Source organism: Triturus cristatus, chromosome 8 (genome assembly GCF_964204655.1).
Source record: "Triturus cristatus chromosome 8, aTriCri1.1, whole genome shotgun sequence".
Classification (NCBI taxonomy): domain Eukaryota; kingdom Metazoa; phylum Chordata; class Amphibia; order Caudata; family Salamandridae; genus Triturus; species Triturus cristatus.
The window spans coordinates 1,554,805,796-1,554,822,579 of record NC_140591.1 but is presented as its reverse complement, the minus strand read 5'-3'; positions in this window follow the sequence as shown (position 1 = coordinate 1,554,822,579).

Here is a 16,784-nt window from a genome sequence, read left to right as displayed (position 1 = left end):
TTCTTTGCCCCCGGCTTGAAAAACACCTCCCTCTCCTGGCAGAATTCTTTTAGTTGAGTTACTGTATATTCTTCCAGCCTACCCAACTCAAACTCCATCCTACCAGGTGGGACCCAAACCTGCAGAACAGAAGTTTACAACAGGGGAACTTTCCTTTAAGAGGAAGTACACCACAGGACAGAACAATTTTAAAAACAAAATTGCAATTAGGGAGGCAATCTGGAGAAAACTCCAGTAAAAACAATCAGGTGTAGGTTGTGGCGCGCGCCAAACTGCTAATGAGTGGATGCAAGCACAGATTCAGGATGCCACCGCTGAACACCAACTTGTTGGACCTAACGTTCTAAAGGTAGCTTGGCTCAGGCCAACAGGCTTTTACCCCAACATAGCGCCTTGTGTTTGCATCACACCCAGCTCACAATTTAACGCCACACCACTCAAAAAGGACACCACACCGATTAAATTTTAAGGTTATTTAAACTCTTTATCCAGTCTTCTTACACCGGGATGCTCAATGTCCCCTTTAAGGACAAAAGGTCTCCTTACGGTCCCGGTTCAACAGTTCATTACCTCACAGGATAAATATTCCAATTCATTTCAGGATAAACATTTCATTCCAAGATAAACATTTCATTACATTTAGTTTGACAATATAAATTCCCATTTGTTACTCCAGTGTAGCATTTTCCTACACCGCCCTTCTCCGCTGTTGTTCCAATCCAGCCCTGTGCCTCTAGAGCGCCACTTTAATTCCGCACAAACGTGCTCCCCAAAACATTTATATCCCTCTGTACATCAGCTGGTTACACAGTCTACACAATGTTCTTCTGACAATGGCTCCCCTAACGGCTATACCTCCTGGTCCTTGTTGCTGTCGCCAATTCTTCAACTACTACATTTAGGGATAAGCGATTCCTGGCCTTTAGCGGGTGATCTCTAGGCCGGGTACAAGCAACCTACTTTATCACCAGTTAATAATGCATTACAGTTTAGGCATTGCCTCAACCCTGGCAGACTAGAGGCTAACTGCTATTTCAACCATTTTACAATACCTAGGCTTTAATCTCACAGGTGTCTGTTTATTTACTCTGGAACTTGGCTTCTGAGGGACTAATCGGGTATAATCAGGACATTAACTGTCCTTAGCTGCCTGCTTCCCTGGAATCTCTTCCCCCCTTCCTCCAAGGCCCAGCTTACTGTACAGTCCCGGTGTCCTCTGCTCCAGGAGTCCAGCCGGAACTGGGGCTAACTTCCCCTCTCTTTGTGGATGACGGGGCTCTTCGCCGACGAGGTGCTCTCTTCAACAAGGAGGGCGAGAATCTGGGAACTCCCACCGATCCCCACCCCCGAGGAATACCCTGATGGGGGATCCCCTCCAGGAAGGTAAGCCTCGCTCAGGCACTCCCCACAGATCTGTACCTCCCTCCTCTGCGGCCTCTTGCCAGCCGGGCGCTGTCACGACTCAATTCTGGGACTTGGAAGGTACGTGCTCACCGCCTTCAGAAGCAGTGCGGGGGCGCGGTCTTTCACAACTACCGGCAACGGAGGGCGGCGCTTCGGCCCCTTTCCATGTGACCTGAGGACGGCGGCCTCCAGGCCTGTCACGCCCCCCTTTCTTCCTGTAGCGACTCTCCTCACCCGATCAGCGGCGTCGCTGGCTCCCAGCCCCTCACAGCTCTCGGGACAAAAGAGAGTCCACTCCAGAGGACAACCGGCCACCCGCTGATCAGCGGGTGGCGGTGGGGTCCATTCCAGGTAGGGACTCGAAGATGGAATAGAAAGAGGGGGGGTTGGGGATGAACTTTGAAGCGGTCAGGAACTCTCCGATACAGCCGACTGGGACGACAAAGCCCTACTAGCTACGGGGCGCGGTTGTCTCCTCCTCAATCAGGGATGAAGGGTAATTGCCACGGCCAGTCTAATTCCACATCTCCGGCCAAGAAGGGATGAGTGAGGGGTTGGTCCCAGACAGCGATCCTGGACCTCCTTCAAGGATACTGGCTACCTGTGAAACCCCCAGGATAACGCTGTTCCACCAAATCTGACTGCGTGCAGGGACCGGTCACAAGGTTAGGGGTGGTGTCAACAGGTTTGGGAATCTGTGCAGACCCTTAGACCTGTCCATTCCCTTACTAGCACAACCACCTCCTCACACAGGAGCCTTACTCCCGATTACCACACAGTGCACTCTGTCCTAAAATGGCCACCCGCCTGTCACCTCTATCACCTGGGGCCTGACTGGCCAGAGGGGCCCAGAAGGTTCCGGAACCTCTCATGGCAGTCATGGCCCAGGTGCTGAGGTGACAGTTGGAACCACCATTTTGTGAATCTAACCTTCCTCTTTCTGTTTTTCAGTGAAGCACCTTGCGCCTCTCCCTCAGGTAGTGAGGATGAGGCGCCCAGAGCCTCTACATCAACACCCAAAAAGATGTTAGTGGACAGAAAGAAAAAAAATGATAAGGGGAAGGGACAAAAACAACAACAACAACAAAAAAATGGAGGAAACTGCCAAAGGGCTGACAGGTCTAACAAGGATCCATGGCAAGTTTCCATGCTTTGCACAAAGCTTTAAGTTGATAAACCTTTAGATGTGCATAGGGACCCCGGTTGAGCTCCTGGCTGGTCCCTGCTATATCAGTCATGGTGTTTAAAGTAAGTGGGGTCTTATTACATGTTAAAAAAACTCCAAGTACTTCTAAGGCCCAACTACTTTGCAGTCTTAATTTTTTTAAACCGTGGTGGAGAACTTAACCAAGGTCCCAAAACAAATTGATAAATTTGACAGGTGGGTGAAATTGATATAAAAAAATTCTAAAGTAAATTTTGAATTTCCTTCAGTGAAATCAAATAGCACAACAAATCACAGTCTTATACCTCACATTTGAACCACTAATGTAGGAAGCTGGCTCTGTATATGGCATTACCACTAGGTGGATATACCGTGCACAGAGTCCAGGGGTTCCCCAAAAGTGTACAGGGCTCAATGTAAAAACCAAAGTGCTCTATTCGTGGTAGTGTCGGCAAGCAGCCTTAGGCCTAACTTGCAAGAAGCCTTAGGCCTAACAGAAGTAGAAGACATTTATTGCACAACATTGACCAATAACGGACACACGACTCAAGATCAGACCAGTTTTTGAAAAATATACTTTGTATTTTATTCTACGACCAAGATCTTTGCAGTAGGGTAAGATCATTTTCTAAATAAAAATACTTTCCACATTGCTGAAAAGTGTCGATTTTTCCACAGTTCAATGTTCTCCTATGGGGAAAACAGTATCGTGGTTAAACAGGTAAGTAATGCACTCAATTCCAGTCTTTGGGACCAAAAGTCAGCAAGGGTCATGTGAGTACCAAAACTGCACAGCCAGCGGCACCGGGGCAGCCAGGTGTAGGTCAAAAAAAAAAATCAGAGTTCGGCCCAATGCTTTTCAACGGAGACTGGGTGCCTGGAGCCACCTTGATGGCAGGTAAGTAGATCTGTTGCAGGGCCAAAGCAGCAGCACAGAGAACAGTGTGCATTTGACATTGGGTGCCTAATGCTTTTCAATTAGGAAATCTTCTTTTGGCAAACAAGCTGCAGGTATGGCACCGGAGGTTGCAGAAGAAAGACACATGACAGCAGAGGTGACTACAGATGTTGGGGCACCATTGGTTCAGCTCACCAAGGCCCAGGGGCTTCGGGTGCAGGGGTGCCTTTCAACAGTCTTTACCGGAGGCAGTCAGGGAAAGCCTCGGGATTCACACTGCAGCTGCCACCATGGAGATCAGAAGAGGTCAGCCAACACTGGACACAAGGTCAGGACCGCTGGGGCGAATTCACTGCACAGATGAGCCACTCCGACTCAGGCGTCTGGTGCAGAGGGGTCAGGGATTGCGGTTCCAGCTGGATCCTGAGCCCTTGGAGTCAGTTTCTTCTGGACAGGGCCGCAGTCCAAGTGAGATTGAAGGTTTTGTTTTTAAAGGCAGCAGTCCTTCCAGGGTTTTCAGAGGTTGTTGGCTGCAAGACAGGTCGCAGGTTTGCAGAAGCTGGAGACAGGCCAGTAGGGCCGGGGCTAAGGCAGTCACCTTCAGTCTTCTTTGCAGGGATTTCTTCTTGCTTCTTAGGTCGTAGCAGATCTCATTTCTGTGTCTGGGGGAGCCACCAAAATACTAGATTTAGGGGTGTTTTAGGTTAGTAGCAGGTAGGCCCAATGGGCACCTTACCTGGGGTGACTACACCATTAAGCCACCCTCCTATGGGCGGGGGCATAGACAAACCTAATTGGAGGGGTTCCCCCATCTTCAAGACAGCCGGGACTTAAAGATGTGCTTCACCTCTTCCCCACCTTAGGGATGGATTTGGCACTTCACTTTCCCCCCCCCCCCCCAACGATTTTCCTTCCCAAAGTTGGGGTGTAAACCAGGGGCTGCCATCTACTCCTAGCAGCAGAGACTGGAAGTTGTATTACAAAGGAAGGCGAAGGCAAGATGGCGGCTGAGTAGAGGCTGTCAGTGTACCTCCCCCTCCTCCCGGACAACCCTACAGCCGAACGGACCCGATAAGCCCGGAATACCCGGTGTACCCGAGGTGTACCTGAGATGCCCATCAACACAGCCAGATAATTGAACTGGAGAGATCCGAGCTGAAATTCGAGCTGAAAACTGCGAGCTGAGTGGTAGGGTCCTCTATGCAGTCCCAACACGGGAGAGAAACGGAGCAGTCCAGCTCAGCAGCTCAGCAGCCCAGCAGCCCAGCAGCCTGGCCCAGCTAGTTCGCCTCAGGGGGATCGATGTCGGACTGGTGAGCATGCCGATCGTAGACAGCAGTAAGTCAAAAGGAAAAAGCTAACAAGAGCTAATGCGAGCATTAAGTCCGTAAGTCCGTAATGTACCGTGCTTAAGATATGCTTAAGATGCTGGCTTGCTAGAGAAGGAGGCCTCTACTCTGCTATTCTATTCTGGCGATAAAAGTGGGCAGTGAATATCGAGCAATATCGAGGCACGAAAAGTGGAATTGAGGAAAAGGCAGAACCAGCTAAAATCAAGCGGGGAACATAACTTAGCAGATCTAGCTTTCTTGACTGCCCCGCACGCCCTGCACGTCTGCTCACCGTTGGGTATGTTCGATATACTACATGCGTTGATGCCAGAACCAGAGCAGCAGTCCCTCCAGATAGTGAACCCTCTACATACTTTCTGGGTTTTCGCAATCCCCCAGTTCTACTCCAGTAGCCGAGGGAAACGATATCCGTGTACTCACCGGACGCGGGGACAGAAGCAGTGCCTACGTGCTCGTTCATTCGATACACGAAACAGCTTGACAGTCTCCATAGCAACCGGCGAAAAAAGCGGAAAAGGCGGGAGAGAGAGGGGAGAAAAAAAAAACGGCAGAGAATGTAACCGTGACTTCAGATACAATGGAGGGTATGAAGTGGCAAGATTAACTGGACTGTGCTTCTCAGGGATAATCAGAGCCTGGCTACTCTGTTACAGGGGTGTGATACAGGGAGAGCGACGACTGGTCATGACTGGAAGAGATCCTGGAAGGGCAGGCAAGCTCAAACCACAAGTGGGGGCCAGCCAATATTTACAAGAAGAGCAATCAACACACCTTGAGCCCGAATCGCAGCCACAACAGCTACAAGAGCCACGGCTACAACAGCAAACACAACAACCTCAGCCACAGCCACTGCCACTGTCACTGCCAGAACCAGAGCTAGAGCCAGAACCAGAGCTAGAGTCAGAGCCAGAATCAAGGCGACCGGAAACACGCGCCACAAGGAACAGAAGGGAAAATGATGGCCTGGACAGGAGGAAAGTTGATGGCAAAGAAGATCTAACGATCAAAAAAGCAAAGAGAGTTGAGATTATAAAGAGCATGAAAAGTGTAACCCCCCGATCCACTAACGAACAGGGAAAAGACAGACAAACCCTGATAACCAACATGTTTACACCACTATACGGGAGGGAACCATTGGGCCATGAAACTGGATCTGAAACTTGTAGTAAGATAACAGCTCAAGAGAGGTACTGGGGAGGAACGGCTCAAGAGAGATACTGGGGAGGATCAACCAGCCATAGCCATAGCCATGAGAAGCGGCATAGACGCCTCAAAGGGGACCGAAAAAGTCGTATCAGTATATCCGCTGACCCACAAAGATAGATCCACGCCTGCAAAGATATCAAAGACACCAAAGATATCAAAGTTATCAAAGTTATCATCCAAGACAACTTCAAAAACAACATCTACACGACCTATATTACCAGTGAAGCTACAAACAATAAGCCAATCACATGGAGAGGAATCCCTTATCATCACTCCTAAGATACATGAGAGCCATACTGGGACAAGAAAAAACACATTTACTAAGGCTGGAGGGGCCGGAGAGCCCCTTAGCAGGCTATCATCCAACCTAGTGATGAAGAGAAAAGACGATGATGACAATGAAGATGACAACGAAGATGAGGATGAAGAGGAGGATGGCACGCACCTCTCTGCTAGTCCATCAGCTGATCCGCTAGCCCTCGATCTCGCCCCAGCAATTGCCATATCAACTGATGACTCAGATATGAGACAGGGATCTCCACGTCAAGCAACAGCCTTAATTATCACCGTAACATCACGGATATAATTGTTAAAAATGATGGTTTAAGGCGGGATCCAAAACCTGAGGAGAGAGGCAGAAAATTAAAGAAAAAGAATAAACGGAGGAAACAGAAGACAAACAAGCATTATCGGACAGAAGGGACTGCTGGTAAAGAAAGCGAGAGTGAGAGTAACAGAGATCATAGCCCCATCTGGAACCATTCATCACCATCACCATCACAAATTACTACCACCACTCCCTCAGATCGGACCTTGTGCTCACAAAACAACTCCACCATAGAGAGACATCTAAGAGAAGAGAAAGAAGTTCACACCACAAAATACAATGAACCTTCTATGACAGATATCTTGAACTCTATAAGAAGCCTCCATGGAGATATCAAAGCTGATAGCAGGAAAAATCAGGAAGCAATTCGTAAAGTACAGGATGAACTAAAGAAAGTGGGCAGTACTTGCACAGAAATATCGGATCGTATGGCTTTGGTGGAAGCACGCACTGAGTCCATGGAAAAAGATGTTTCATCCCTTCAATTACAAAGTCAAGAACATGATGGCATTATCAAGGACATCATGCTCAAAGTGGAAGATCAAGAAAACAGGGCACGGCGGAACAATCTACGCCTGCTTAAAGAAACATTCCCAGAGTTACAAACATGGGAATGGGATCGGGAGATCCAACGGGCACATCGCTTTCCTCTAAACCTCCCAAAACGCCAACAAACATCAGAACAATATCCGCGAGCCATGCTAATCTACTTTGGTAATTTTTTATTACGCCAATCAGTTTTTGATCTTGCAAGACTAAATAAAAAAAGGGAATACAATGGCTATTCCTTCTTTAGTCGACCTGACTTTGCCCACGCAACAGTGGAACGAAGATGGCGGATGCGCCAGCTCTTTTCACCATTTCAACAAATAGGTGCGACGGTGTACCTACAAAATCCAGCACGACTAAAGATTATTATCAATGGCACCACACGGACATTTATCTCGGAAATCCAGGCTCAAACATATTTAAACGAACTAAGATTTCCAGAAGGGTAAATATAAAGGTCCAACCAAAAACTGAAAAGTACTGGACTATAATCCTAGAATGGACCTTGTAGACTGTATGTAGCGACACTATATCAATCACGTAAATTGTTATATGTAAAACTTTGATCGAAATTGGAAGATATAGCTCAAAAGACTTAGAGGGCTGAGGGAAAAAACGTTCTATAATATGTATATTTACAGATCTAGTTGGGTGGAATGGGATTGAGGGGGAGAACGGGACACGGGCACGAGTCTACACAGACGTCATCACACTGGTTCCTTCTGAACCAGATTGCCACCTTGGGTGGTGGGGGAGGTATGGGCGGGGGGGGGGGGTCACGGGTGGAGGAGAGTTATCTCAGACAAAAAATGGGAAGTTTAACTTTAAAGAGGGAAGTAATACAAAGGTTCAAAGATGAACTATACATTTTTTTACATATGCTTCTGAATATACAACTGAAAACTGCATTAGATAAAACTACTAAAAAGGGAAAAGAGAAAACCATGTATATATGGCAAGGCTAAAAATTCTTACTATGAATGTATGCGGCCTTAATGACCAAAATAAAAGACAAAGGGTGGCGATAGGACTACAAACAACAAGGGCCAATATTATATGTCTTCAAGAGACACATATCGAAGGCTCACAGCAGCACCTCCTAAATACACTGGGATATAAATTAATCACAGCCTCAATGCAAGGATCAAAAACACGAGGAGTGGCAATCTTATATAAAGGGGGCGAGATACAGTTTTCCAAATCGATAGCTGACAATCAAGGATGCTGGGCAATTACAGAATGTACACAGGGGAATGGTAATAAAATAACTGTGTACTATCTATGGCAATATTAGTGACGATCCAAGTGTTTTGGAAAATGTATCTAACGAACTGGTACAACGGCCACTGCCAATAATCATTTGTGGGGATTTTAACCTGAATCTTCCTTGCAACTGGTCAACAGACCCCAGATACACCTATAAGGGTAGGAAACCAAAAGTATATAAGGCCTTTAAAGAGATATGTGAAACACATGGCTTAATAGACTGTTGGCAAATTAAACATCCTGATGACCCTGGCTTCACTTTTTTTTCTAATCCCCATCTAAAACATTCTAGATTAGATTATATGCTGATATCTGGTTCTTTGATAGAAAATTACTCAATAGACAAATTACCAAGAGTCCTGTCAGACCATAACCCCCTAATTCTTAATTTAGAGAAAGGAGAAATGGGTAGGGAGATACAAAAATGGACATTCGAAAGAGCACTGCTATTGAACAAAGAGTTCTGTCAGCATATGAATAGATGGATACCCGAATTTTTGGAGGACAACCTTGGTAGCACCACGATTGAGGTAGTGTGGGATGCCCTGAAGGCTAGAATTAGAGGGGAAACCATTCGGTTTTCATTTAATAATAGGAGGGCAAAAGAACATATGGAGACTCTCCATAATATTCTAGCAAACGCTGAGGAACACCTAGCAATGGCCGTACAAATAGGAGAAGATATTAAAGATCAAATAAGACAGGTGGCAATAGCTAAAAATGCTATTATAGATATCTATACTGAGAAAGTAATAATTAAAGCAACACTAAATAGAGAATCAGTATATGAATTAAGTGAACAAGTAGGGCACCAACTTGCGGTACAAGCCATACAAAAAAACTCAGCCAATATAATAAAAGAAATAAATGATCCAAGAGAGGGACTCACAATGAATATAAATAAGATAAAACATGCATTTCAAATATACTATCAAGAGCTATATAAGGAAGAGGGTAAACAAAAAGATAAGATCGACGAATATCTAGATCAACTCTCTATTACTAAGATAGAACAAGAGGATTTAGATAGCCTTAGCCACCTACCATTCTGGGATGAAATACTATTATCTATGAACAACTTGACAAAGGGAAAGGCAGCTGGAACCGATTGAATCCCTACAGAATTCTATATCACTTTCAGTGCACCCCTAAAGAGAATTCTAACTGATCTATTTATTCACGTCTTTCAAGGTGAACGGCCCCCCGAGTCATGGTCCAATGCAAAAATTGTCGTCTTTTTGAAAAAAAAATAAGGAGGCCCAAGAACTCGGATCGTATCGCCCTATCACCTTGATCAATGGCGACTCCAAAATATTCTCAAAACTACTAGCTAGTCGCTTAGCTCCGATCATCAATAAGATTGTGTCTCTCCAACAGCATGGGTTTATACCCGGAAGATCCACCGTGGATCACATACAAAGAGTAATTACCTTGTTTGACATGACTGAGGTATCGGGAGACCCTATGGCGCTTATACTGCTAGACGCTGAGAAGGCATTTGATAGGGTCTCCTGGACCTACCTCTGGTCAGTCATGTCAAGAGCTGGACTAGGGGCAACCTTTATCAAGGCGATTCAAATGATGTATATCAAACCTTATGGGGTAGTCATGGTAAATGGATCTGCCTCTGGAAAATTCAATATAACTAGAGGAACAAGACAGGGGTGCCCATGCTCTCCTTTACTATTCGCACTATTTATTGATCCGTTTATCAATAGACTCGAAAATAATACTATAATTAACCCAATCAAGATACGAGATATAGAAACTAAAACACTTGTCTTTGCAGATGACATAGCGGTGGTAACGACAAACCCTACAGCTTCTATTCAGGCTATAGAAAGGGAGGCTGAAATGTTTGGCAAGATCTCGGGATATAAGTTGAACCAAAACAAAACAGATAGTGCTTAACGATAACCTTAAAATAAATGACATTCGAGTAGTGGATAATGCCATATACCTAGGGGTTAATATTACAGCGAAACTAGACAATCTTATTCAAATTAATCTTGATCCACTAATACAACGAACAGACAAAGATTTAAGAAGATTAAATAATCTTCATCTATCTATTATAGGTAGGTGCAACATGATTAAAATGATTTGCCCAAATTCTTATATCTATTTAGAACCATCTGTCTTGATTTTCAACCACAATGGTTTAAATACAGTGACAATATATTTTCGCAATTTATCTGGGGATACAAGAGATCCCGTAGATCATCCAAATTTCTATCACTATCAAAGGACAGGGGGGGACTCTCCCTGCCTAATATTCAACTTTACTATTGGTCAACTATAATGACATACTGTAGAGAGCTACTATCCATTACCCAAGGAAATGGACCAATCAACGGAATCCCAACACCACAAGAACTAATATTAGGGGAAAAAACAAGAGGGTATCTCTGGTTACACCTATACGACAGTTACTATAAAAAAGTACGATTGAAAACCCTCCTAGGAATACATAAAGCATGGAGTAATATTCGTAAAATATTGGGGATCGGAAGGCTTTCCTATTATACACTATTATTAGATAACAATAACCTACCGGAGCTATTTAGAGACATATATATGAAAAGGTGGATAGAAGCAGGGATTACGCACCTGGGTTGTTTTTTTACATCTACAGGAATAAGATCCTTCGAAGAAATTAGAAAAGAATATATGATGAGCTATAGAGACTTTTTCAAATATCTTCAAATCAGGGACTTTATTTCAAGAAAGGGAGGTGGTAGATCGAAATTTGAAAAGATCCAATGTATAGAATTTGTGAATCAAGGAAAGTGGACTAAAATAGGAGAAATATATAATCACCTCCTGGGCCTATGTCCGGATGATATGGATAAATATCTAAAATGGCAAGAAACCTTAGATATGCCGGCCACCACAGTGATTAAATCATTCGAACTTTCTCAAATACTATTAATGTCCACCAGACTACAAGCACAGTACTATAAAACATTATTTTTGTTATATTACACACCTAGTAGAATATCAAAATGGTGGACCGGAATGGGAACAAGATGCCCTAGATGCAATCTCTACAAAGCAGATATTGTACATATATTTGCCACTTGTAACACCTTACAGGGGTTGATCAAAGATATTTCTGACTTTTTATCAGAAATCTTTTATACTAAAATTGAAATCTGTGGGGGAAATCTTGCTGGGCATTGATGATAACAATCGGCCAAATGAAAGAAAAGGGTTAATATTTATCTCAATGTCAATTCTAAGATTATGTATTGCCTCGGCATGGCTAGATCCAATACCACCAGTGTTTCAACAATGGCGATATCGAATGTTAGCGACACATAGTCTGGAATTAGCTATATATATATATATATATAGAAGAAAGGGCAAAAATAAAAGACTAAAAGGATTAGAGATATGGGATCCTTTAACCCAATGGACAAAACTGTAAATGACATTGAATTTTGTACCGAATCTATATATGTATATATACCACAATGAAATATTTTGTCTGAGAAGGGGTGGGGGGTGGGTTGGGGATGTCCGTTTTAAAAACAATAAAGAATTTTGAAAACAAAAAAAAAGGAAGTTGTATTACAAAGGCAGCAGGCCTGTGAGGCTTCCCCCTTCGAGCGCTGGTCCATTGTGGGGGAGGAGGTGCGACACCTCTGCCCAGAATGTGCATAGTTTCTGGTCCCAGAGAGGAGGGGCTCTCTCCCAGCAGTCCAGAACCATGTCTGGCTGCCTACAGCCAGTCAGACCACACTAGGGTTGGTAGGTTCAGGGGGCACCTCAGAGGTGCCCTCTGGGTACATAATCCAATAAATGACAATGCCAGCAGTGTGGATTTTTTTTTAGTTGGTTTGGTACCAAGCACTCCTGTGTTCAGTGGAGCCATCATGGTGCTGTACTCTATGGCTTAACCGGCACTTACAATATTTAGGAATGAACCCCAACATTGTAGGGGCATATCTAGTCATGCAGATATGCCCTCACCTGTGGTATAGCGCACCTTAGGGCTGCAAGACCTGCTAGAGGGGTGACTTACCTTTGCCTTCAGGTAGTGCTGGCTGGCATGGCAGCCAGGAAGGGTGCCATGTTGACTTTTCTCCCTCACAGGGGCATGCAAGGGCAGTGCAAGGGACCCTCTTCAACTCCCAGGCCCTAGGTACCCAGGGTACCACTTACTAAGGTGTTACAGAGGGGGGGGGGGGGGGGGGTGAAGTACCAATTGGGGATATGTTTAGGGAAGCACTGGTACAGGGGACCTGGACGGCAGGGACCCTGTGCACTTCAACTGAAACCACCTCAAAACCAAGCAAAACGTGAGGGCAAACTTTGCACACAATAAAGGCACTTTCTCACAAAAAGCAGAAGTGACGATTACTGTATTGAGGAGTCAACAATGCACTACCATTTGGAAATATTGGTTAGGGTTTGGCTCCCCACAGCTTTCGCAATAAAATGGCAGTCAAACTCCTTGGGTAGATTGGAAAAATGCAAAGCTCCTAAGAATTGTGCTAAAAATAATTAGCTAGAATGTGGCAGGCTTGTCCTCCCTCACGGCAAACATACTTGAGTACTGGCCCACCGGTGATGTACTCTGCCTTCAAGAAACATGGTTGATCATCCCCATTACAGGGTTTCAAACAATTCATATTGCAGGACGCAAGAGAAATCTGTTTGGAAGGCCTATGGGTAGCCTTGCAATACATGTGAAACTAGACCTGCATGTAAAAGTTAAAGAATGGATCAACTCTAGAGATGTACAGGCAGTTAGTTTTTCCATCCAGCGCAAGGACGTTCATGCTATCAAAACTTATAACCTGTATGTCAACTCTGAGATGTAAAATCGGCCAATGTCAAGATCACTGAACAGATAAAAGAATTCCTATAAGAGGATCCGTGGTACAAGTGCGTAGTGGCTGGAGACTTAAACACCAGAGACCTAAGCCAATCTGAGGCAACACAGGGGGAAGCCACCAACAAACCATTCTTGAAGCTTCTCTGCATTTTAGTTGGGAATCTTCTAATCTAGAAGGGACCGGGGGAGGGGCAAATCAACCCCTAATTACAACTTAAATAAGGACTTGTTAAAAAAAAGATGTATAAGCTAGCAGGTCCAACAAAGAAGTCAAAGTGATCATCATCCCATCTACAATGTCTTAGTGGTTGCCAGTATACATAGAGATTCTAAACTAGCTGGTTGCTCGCTTGCAACCAAAGTGGGCCCGCAAACAAAGAATCAAATGGGTTACAGCCAGTATGGACAAGTACTCGTGCTGGAAATCCACCTGTTTGCCAGACTTGGAGAAATGAAGCAAAACTGGTAGAGAAATGGGCCTTAATGGAACACTTCAAAAGCACAGAAAGTGACATGTAGTGCCCACAAGAGGATGGTGGCGCCCACTTTCCGAAACCAGGAAGTTTCTGGAGAGCAAACTGTGCCGCCATGTGGGTCTGCATTATAGAAAAGAGAAGACCTCTCATGGAAAGCAAGACGAAGGCCAGGAAACAAAAGAAAATAGATTTCACAAAAAAAAAACCTGGAAACTAAAAACATATTGAGGAACAATGGAAACATCTGCTCTGCTGCCGCCTAGTAAGTCGAGGGAATTCTGGGGATATGTAAATGGTCTAGCAAATACGACCAGCCAGGAGAACGCTGTACCAGCTAACGTAAGGGAGGTGCATGTAAAAAAAGAAAAGAAAAAAGTGGATCCAGATGAAATAATGGCCATCAATACAATCTCGTTGGATAACGTCCTAAAAGGCTTTAAAGAGTCAAACGTCGTCCGGGGGTGGGAGTTGGGGGGCAAGTTTGGGGGTTTTTGCTTTCATCTGAAATGCATTTCAATTATCCTATTCTGATTAAAATGTCAATGGCAGAATTGTTCATTGCTTGGGCAGATACCTCTGGACTACAGGGGCCGGCATCATATGTGTGTTGGCAAATAAATAAAGTTTTCAAAAAAAAAAGTCAAACGTCAGTCACGGATTTGGAGACACTAAAGATCTTGAAGAGCATTCGGTGAGATGGGGCCCATGGACTAAATGGCTTACCTGGCAGCATTTTCAAAGCTTGCTTTTGTGGGACTCCACTGATGTTCAACGAATGCCTTCCTACATCAATCATCCCGGAAGCTTGGAAAGGCTCCATTTTGCATACAATGCATATAAAGAGGAATCCTACATGAACTGAGAATTATAGGCTAATAGCCTTATTGTATGTCGATGGTAAAGCCCTTGCAAAAGTGCTCCAGTTGGAAGACTGGATCCACGCAATCAACATACCAAAATAGCAGACAGGGTTCAGGCCTAACTACTCTACAATGGCCAACATGATTGCTTTCTCGTACCTGAACCTGTGAAACCACTATACCACCAGCATACGCTTTGTAGATTATAGCACTAAGTTTGAGGTTATCAATCGCAACATCCTCTGGAAAAACCTGGCAGGATTGGGCATAGAGGCTACTGCTTGTGGCAATAGCGCTATACACCAATACCTGGGTGAGAACAAAGATAACAGACTGAAACCATGGTGAGGATTTTCACCAACAAAGGGCTTACGTAGGGCTGTGTCATCGCCCCACATGGTTTAACTTCGACACAGATCTAGGAGGGGGGGGGGGGGGGGGGGGACTGCTGAATGGACAAACCTCTCCTAAATTGAGCCAGATGAAACTTCCAATAATACAGTACATGGATGATCTAGTACTACTGGATCAAACCCATATTGAGAAGAGGGCCTTGGACATACTTCTTTCATAATACAAGGAATGCTCTGCAGGTGAACACCCAAAAAATGTAAGTCTTGATTTTCAGCTGAAGAACCCAAAAAAATATACAAATTTTAATGGCAACTAAGCCCACTGAAAACAGGCACAACTAGTAAGGAATATGCTACTTACCAGTATGCATCTGTTCTTGGCATGTAGAGCTGCAGAGTCACACACTGAGGATAAGATCGCCATCTGGTGTTGGGCTCGGATGATTGCAGGTTGTTGTCTTCGGAAGAAGCCTTTAGTCACAAGGTTGGTGACTCCTCCCCTGGACAACAGTGCGCATGGGCATCCACTCCATCGTCAGATTGTTTTTTCGCCATGATGGGAAAAGATGGAGTGTATAGGAATGAAAGAAAGGATGTCCATGTGTAATGTCTAAGTAAGACGGATGCTGGAACAGATACAGGTCCCGGGGAGGCGGGCGGGCGTGTGTGACTCTGCAGCTCTACATGCAAAGAACAGATGCATACTGGTAAGTAGCATATTCCGTTCGAGGCATATGAGCTGCAGATCACACACTGAGGATAGATTATACAGCAGTGCTTCCCCTTAGCGGTGGTCGCCTGTATCCGTTGCAGCAGCTTGAAATAAAGTTTAGGACAGCCTGGCCCCACTGAGGCCTGTTTGGCCTGCACGTCAACACAATAGTGTTTAGTGAAGGTATGCGTGGTAGACCACGTGGCTGCCTTGCAAATGTCTAAGGGAATGTTACCTAAGAAGGCCATAAAAGCCCCTATTTTACGCGTGGAGTGCGCCCTAGGGGGAACTGTAAGTGTACGTTTAGCCTTTAGGTAGCATATTTGGATGCATTTAACTATCCACCGGGCTATACCTGATTTGGAGATTGGATTGCCTTTATGTGGTGGTGCGAAAGCAACAAAGTTGTTTTGTCTTTCGAAAAGGTTTTGTCCTGTCGATGTAATAAAGCAAGGCTCTTTTGATATCTAAGGTATGTAGGGCCCTTTCAGCTACGGAATCTGGGTTTGGGAAAAAGAGTGGTAGCTCTACTGATTGGTTAAGGTGGAAAGGGGAAATCACTTTTGGAAGAAATTTAGGGTTTGTCCTAAGAACCACTTTGTTACGGTGTAGTTGTAAGAAAGGTTCCTCTAGTGTAAGGGCTTGTAGTTCACTTACTCTGCGTAGGGAAGTGATTGCGATAAGGAAAGCTACCTTCCATGTTAGGAATTGTAATTCACATTTGTGCATAGGTTCAAATGGGGGACCCATGAGTCTTGTAAGAACCACATTGAGATTCCACACTGGGGCAGGTGGCAATCTTGGAGGAAGAATTCTTTTGAGACCTTCCATAAACGCTTTGATGGCCGGTACCTTAAAAAGGGACAGGTGTTGCCTATTTTGCAAGTAGGCTGCCAAGGCTGCTAGGTGTAAACGTATAGAGGAATACGCTAGATTGCATCTTTGCAAGTGTAGTAGATAGCAAATGATGTTTTGGATGGAAGCATCCAATGGATGTATGTCATTATTAGCGCAGTAGATGGCAAATCGTTTCCATTTAGCGGCATAACACGCTCTAGTAGTAGGTCGTCTGGCTTCCTTTATGATATTCATA